The sequence below is a fragment of the Sphaerodactylus townsendi genome, linkage group LG02 (genome assembly GCF_021028975.2).
Source record: "Sphaerodactylus townsendi isolate TG3544 linkage group LG02, MPM_Stown_v2.3, whole genome shotgun sequence".
In the NCBI taxonomy this organism is placed as follows: domain Eukaryota; kingdom Metazoa; phylum Chordata; class Lepidosauria; order Squamata; family Sphaerodactylidae; genus Sphaerodactylus; species Sphaerodactylus townsendi.
Window position 1 is genome coordinate 159,215,749 of NC_059426.1, and position 6,374 is coordinate 159,222,122.

Below are 6,374 nucleotides of genomic sequence, written 5' to 3' on the forward strand. Positions count from 1 at the left end.
CATCAGCCCCTGCCAGCATGGATTTGTAGTCCATGAACATCTGGAAAGCGGCAGGTTGCAGACCAAGTTGGGGGTGAAGAATGTCATGACTTTCAATTAGAATCTTGCTCTGGCATAGCAAGTAACTAGTGTTGCTGACCTTCCAGGTTATGATATGGTAACTATTGAATCAAAGTTGGTGGGAACTGTAGTCCATAACATCTGGAGGACCGCGAGTTTGACACCTGTGCACTAGACAAAGGTCGTTTACTGAAGGCTTTCAGGAAACTGCTTCAGCTACAACCTTGCTGAATCTTCAAATAAAGAAAAAAACGTCTGGCAGGTATTCTACCTGTAGGTATTACAACTCTAAAAACTGGTGAAGCCAACCTAAATAAAACATGGTGCAGAATGTATCTATGGAAAGTAGACTTAGACGACCGCACATCTTCTAATGTGAGTCTGTTCCCATGTTTAATACTATACAGCAACACAGGCACACATTTAGAAGAACGTGACAGTTAAGAAATAACAGGTATATCCTCCAGCATATTACTGTTAAGAAATTTCTTTTTAAAAAATCCAGGTCACATTCCATCATTAGGTAGACTGAAATTAGATGGAATCCCTTTGGAAGCAGAAAGAGATGCAAGAGCAAACATTACGTAACTGTTCTTCAGGTTATAACCAGCTAAGTCTCCAACTGTTCCTCAACGCGTTTCTAACTTCTTTCAAAGTCCACGCTAGGATCAAAATTAATTATTTATGGAGTACAAGAGCCAAAGAAGATTTACGATTGTCGAAGGAAAAGAGTGGCTTTTAACATTCCCAGCTCGTTTACGACACCTAAGCCAGTTTCACGGCATAAAAGCTTATTCAGAGATGTAATCTAAAAGTGTTCCTGACATGTTCAACTAGTCTGCTACTATTCCTTTGCAGAGAGCAACAGTGTATTATATTTTGCACAGACTGCCAAGAGTTGAAAGCAATACCTAAGTCAGAGGCAATGCTTGGGAGTATGGAGTAGAGCTTGAATCCATACAGAAGAAGCCTTTGGATTCTCAAAAACCAAAAGGAGGACACAGTAACCAAGGAAACTCTAAAAGAAAGCAGGTTAATTAAGCAGAAGACATGGCCTCCAATATTTTTCCTGTTTCCTAAGAATATAACTGCCCCACTAAATTGAACCCAAAATCTCATGTAGCCCAGCTCTCAGTGGGAGACGGGCAGATGCCCTTGAGAATCTCAAAGCAGAACACGTTACGTCATTTCTCGCTAGTCTCCAGAATTTGACAGAGATGTGCTGCCAATGAATATGGAAGCCAACTGCCAGTAATCTGAATCTGTGTTGTACTTTTATCATTTCTGTATGTTGCGTGCTGTATTTCTGTAGATGGGTGCTGCACTTATTGCAAAGCATGAAAGGATTTAGGTGTCAGATCCCCAAGAATTGAAACAAACTCCATGTATAGAACAGTAGTTTATTCATCCAGCTTGGAAAAGCCAGAATAGGGCTTTTCCCGCACAACGAACAGTAATAAGAACCAGCCTCCCCGCCCCCCCATGAGAAGAGAAGAAGAAATGCAGACAGCAAGATAACAGCGTGGCCTTGGCCAGCACCTGCAGATGCCAAGCCAAAGCAGAATATTCCCAACCCCCAACACCAGTAAATACAGTAACTCTAAGCCTGTCCCAAAAGCTCCAACTACTAGGCATCCTGACATTAGGCCAACGCCAACAGAAAGTATGTGTTGCAATCTCCCTAATTTAGCACTTGGGCTGATGTAACTGATACAGTGACGAAGCTCTTCCTTCATATTCCTTTCACCAAGGAAGTAGACGTTCGCCACACAATGATTTCGCCAGAAGTTTTATCTTGCAAAGATTCTACTGGTGTTAGCTATCACAGCAGCTTTGCCTGCCACTCAAAGCAGCACTTCCCGGAACAACTTAAAACTGGGCAAAAATGAGCTTGGGTAGAAAAGTCTTCTTCAAATCTCAAAGAATAGGATCCTCTCATATTAAGCCAATACACTAGAGGTGCACCTCGTCTTGGTTAAGTACAGTGTATGGCAGTTATGTTGGTGTTATAACTTTTACATATTAATGTTTTTAAATACTGTATGGTAGCCTGAGCGCTCATTAGAAGGCTAAGATAGAAACTGATTAAAAAATAAGCTTCATGCTTCAAAGCTGTAGGTAATCCAAAATCAACATTTAAAATAAATGGGAAATTTGATATTAATGGCAGTATTTCCAAGCGGGTCTCTTAGACAGGGAGCATAGACATTTGTTAAATAAAATCTTATTATAGCCATAGTACTGCAATGCAAAGTCAAATATCTGAATGTCCTTCTAATATTAACTTCTTAACATAAAAGGTGTTTTGCTGATCTTGCATAGAAGAAAGTCTTAAAGATCATTAATTAGCGGGTACCCCTTGAGCCAGCACGGTGTAGTGGTTAGAGCACTGGACTAGGCCCTCGGAAATGAAGGGAAATCTCCAGAGACAGCCTGAATGAAAAATCAGATAGCTAACATATTACCATGTTAGAACCAGTACATGCTACAGGTACCTCCAGAACGAAGAACAATAGGTTAAAAGCAGATGGCTTAAGGGATCCAGTTACACCATTTGCTATTAAACAAAACAGTTCCAAAAAATCATCACATTTAGCAGCATGTGTGTGTCAATTTTTTTACACCTGCTTGGTGCTGTATGTGCACATCAAGCTGGGCTGAAAGATGTAAATGGAACAAAGATGTCACCAAGTGTGAAAAAGAATCTATGTTAAAAGCTGACATCGCCAAACTTCAGCTAAAGATGCAGTTCTGTTACCACAACGGTGAGAAGGCAGCAGATACACTGATCTTCTATCATCACAAAAATACAGTAGCTGAGAACCGATAAATGTGGTCAAGGGGATCCTGGCAATGAAATACATCAGAGTTACCCAGATACACCATTCCCCAGAGCTCTATCCAGATGATGATATAAATAAAATACATACATACATAAAACCTTTATTAGGCATAATACCAATAACAACCAGCAATATCCAGACAAGTGTTCCATACATAAAACCGTCACAGGTATTATTCCACAATTCCTAAAAGAAACCTAGCTACATAAGTTAAAATCACAGAAGAGGAGTTGTTTAGTACAAATATAACCTTCCCAGCAGCGGAGTATTCCTTAAACTTGACAGGAACAAGAGCCAAGAGCCTGGTCCTAGCTTCCTCGTATTTAGGATAGTCGAGCATTATATGTTCCATGGATTGCACCACTGTAATACAGTGGGAACATTTCCGCTCTTGCGAGTCAATTTTAAGAAACCTCCCTTGAAGTACGGAACAAGGGAAGGAATTACAACGAGCCCTAGTGTATATCCATCTAAGCTTGGGCTCTTGGAGTATACTCAAATAGTCTACCATCTGGTTGGTTTTAAATTTGATGTTGAAGAAGAGGGGGAGATAAATAAAATAAAGAAATGTAGCAAGGTGACAAAAAAAGGCACTGTGAAGGAAAGCAAAACATGAATTCCTCAAAAGGGACCGTGATAAAAGTATTGATTCAGAATGAAAAGTTTAAGAAAATAAACAAACTCAACGATGCCCTAGAAATATGGCTATTGCAGGTAAAAGCCAAAAATGGAAACTTTAAGTTGTTTTGAAAAAAAAGGAATAGTTTCCAGTGTTTAGACGATGAAAGCAAGAATCCAATACAGGAAAAACTTATGCTCAAACAAGAATTAAACAAAAACCTTCATCTTCACCCCTAATGTAACGGAAACATAGAAATGAAACTACCATACACACAAATATGACCCATAGGGTCAGAACTACGAACTTTATCTGAAATAGTAGGTTCTGAAGACGGATCTCTTAAGAAGCCAAAACAGAGCTGGACAATATGAAGTTTGGCAAAGGAAGAAAACAGACACTAAGATCTGGTTAGGATGATCACTCCCACAAGGTCTATGGAAAGGGGCAGCAAAGTGAAGAAATCACTGAAAAAGATGACTTTGGTGTCAGTAATAACCAACAAAATCATAGGTTAATTCAGGTGACTTGAACTTGAAAACCAATTAAGTTAAAAGTGAAGAGACAGAAGCAAAATGACAAATATTAAGACTAGTGTAGAAGTAAGGTTCTACAAGGCAGTTAAGAAAACTGAACTGCACAGCAAGGGATGACGGGTAACTCAGCATGGACCCCATGGGAAAGGATTACTGAAGAAAACATGCCAAGGTGAAACTAAAAAAGTAGATTGGGAGATTTTATGGGACAGCAGCCGCTTGTGTTAAGGAACAGTGAAAATTTGGACACGAGGAAAAATGACAAAGAGGCGAAAGGTAATGTCATGAGGAGCAGTCACTTGGACAGAAAAACTATGAAAGCAGTTTATTGTCGAAGGCTTTCACAGCCAGAATCACTAGGATGTTGTGGGTTTTCTGGGTTGTATGGCCGTGTTCCAGTATCATTTTCTCCAGATGTTTCACCTGCATCTTCAGAGGATCCTCTAAAGATGCCAGCCACAGATGCAGGTGAAACATCAGGAGAAAATGATACTTGAACATGACAATACAACATGGAAAACCCACCACACCCTTATGATAGCAGTTATTGCTTGATAACAACAACAGAGAGAACGGGTAGAATGAGCCAGAACACTGGACAGAACAAGTGAGGGACAGAAGCCTCAAGATGAGCATGGATCAGGGGAAAAGCTTGTCCAACACAAATGTGCGTGGGGGGGGGGGGGATGCAGTGAAGGATATTCTTAGAAATTAAGGTCTTAGTTGGAAAAGTAAGGATAAAAATATTATTCATTTTCATTTAAAAGGATCTGTATGAAAACCACATTCTTCAACAAGTTAATAACACACAAAAATGTGCACACTTGACTCTCTGTAAGGAAGACTACAAGCAGCATACATAATTAATAAACAAAGTGACCCATGGAGGTGGGGAGACGGCTGGAAAACAGCAGTGCGGCAACCAGGACTGAAATTTTAAGCCTGCTCGTTCAGGAACACGTTCTATCAGTAACACAACCTACACAACAGTCAACATGAATGCAGGGTCTAAGTTTGTGTCATGCCCAATCATTTCCACTGTTACTTTGGCAGTACTTTCCACAGGCAATTTATAGCACTACACATTACTGGACTGTAATTTTGTAAAAAAATAAATTAATATGTAAATATTGTCTAAGGCTTTCACAGCCGGATTCAACTGGTTATGGTGGGTTTTCTAGGCTGTGTGGCCGTGGTCTGGTGGATTTTGTTCATAACGTTTCGCCTGCACCGGTGGCTGGCATCTTCAGAGGTGTATCACAGAGAAAAGTCTGTTTCACACTGTGTCTTTCCCTTCTCACTTAGACACAGTGTGAAACAGACTTCCCTCTGTGATACACCTCTAAAGATGCTAGCCACCGATGCAGGCGAAACGTTAGGAACAAAATCCACCAGACCACGGCCACACAGCCCGGAAAACCCACCAGAACCAGAATATGTAAATAATTATTTTTTTTTGGGGGGGGGGGGATGCAATTTCCCAATTTTTGACATGCGAGCCCAAAAGAGAAGCTGCAAGAGTACGGAAGCCCTAGACTCGAGTATCACCTTCCCTCCACCATCACCTTCATACAGTGAGACCAGATCGCGGCAGAAGCGCCAGCAGCAGCAGCAGAGCAACATGAGGGGCGTAACCTGGATTAACAGACACGTGTTATGATCGTGTGAATAGGGTGGAACGGGGGAAAGGAAACAGAGGGGCGAGGCAGCCCGTTGACACCGAGCACGGCCCCCCGAAGGCGCCGGGCCTCTGGCTCTCCTCCGTCCAGGCAGACTGTAATGGCCCCCCGCAACAGATGGAGAGGAGAAGGGAGGGGACAGGGCTCAGGCCCGGACCAGTGCCCCTCCCCTTCTGAGGGGAGGCGTGCGCGTGAGGAAAACGGAAGGAGCCCCTCCCCCATTTACCTTTCAACGACGACAAGGCGGGCCCTCCCCGCCCCAAATACAGTTCCTCTCACCGGACGGCCCTGCCCGGGATGGGGGGAGGGGAAGGGGGAGAGGCAGTGGCGGCGGCGGCGGCGGCAGCGAAGTCAACCCCAACCCCGCCGCGCACGCTCCCTGCTTGGCCCCAACCACTCCTCTTGTCAGTCTGCGCTTCCGACGCGGCCATTGGATGCCACCCCTTCTCTCGCACTCGGGCGGCCGACCAATCCCAGTCGCCGTCGCCACCTCCTCAGTCTTTCCCACCTATGGCCAAACAGGGAGAGAGGCGGAGGAAAGCAAACACACCCGAAGAGAGAGTGTAGATGCGTATGAGACTTCTGATTGGTCGAAACCACCGCTCTACCTGTCCACCCTCTCCCACCCTCTCCGACG

The 6,374-nt window shown here is 43.3% G+C and overlaps 1 protein-coding gene across 1 annotated transcript in view; it reads right to left on the reverse strand.

Annotated features, from left to right (window-relative positions):
• The window catches only part of SETD3 (SET domain containing 3, actin histidine methyltransferase), a 69,787-nt gene extending 63,561 nt beyond the window's left edge, over positions 1–6,226 (reverse strand). The window contains exon 1 of the mRNA XM_048485362.1: positions 5,964–6,226. The gene's annotated coding sequence lies outside the window, so the exon portion shown is untranslated. The remainder of the gene's footprint in view (positions 1–5,963) is intronic.
• Positions 6,227–6,374: the final 148 nt, after the last annotated feature.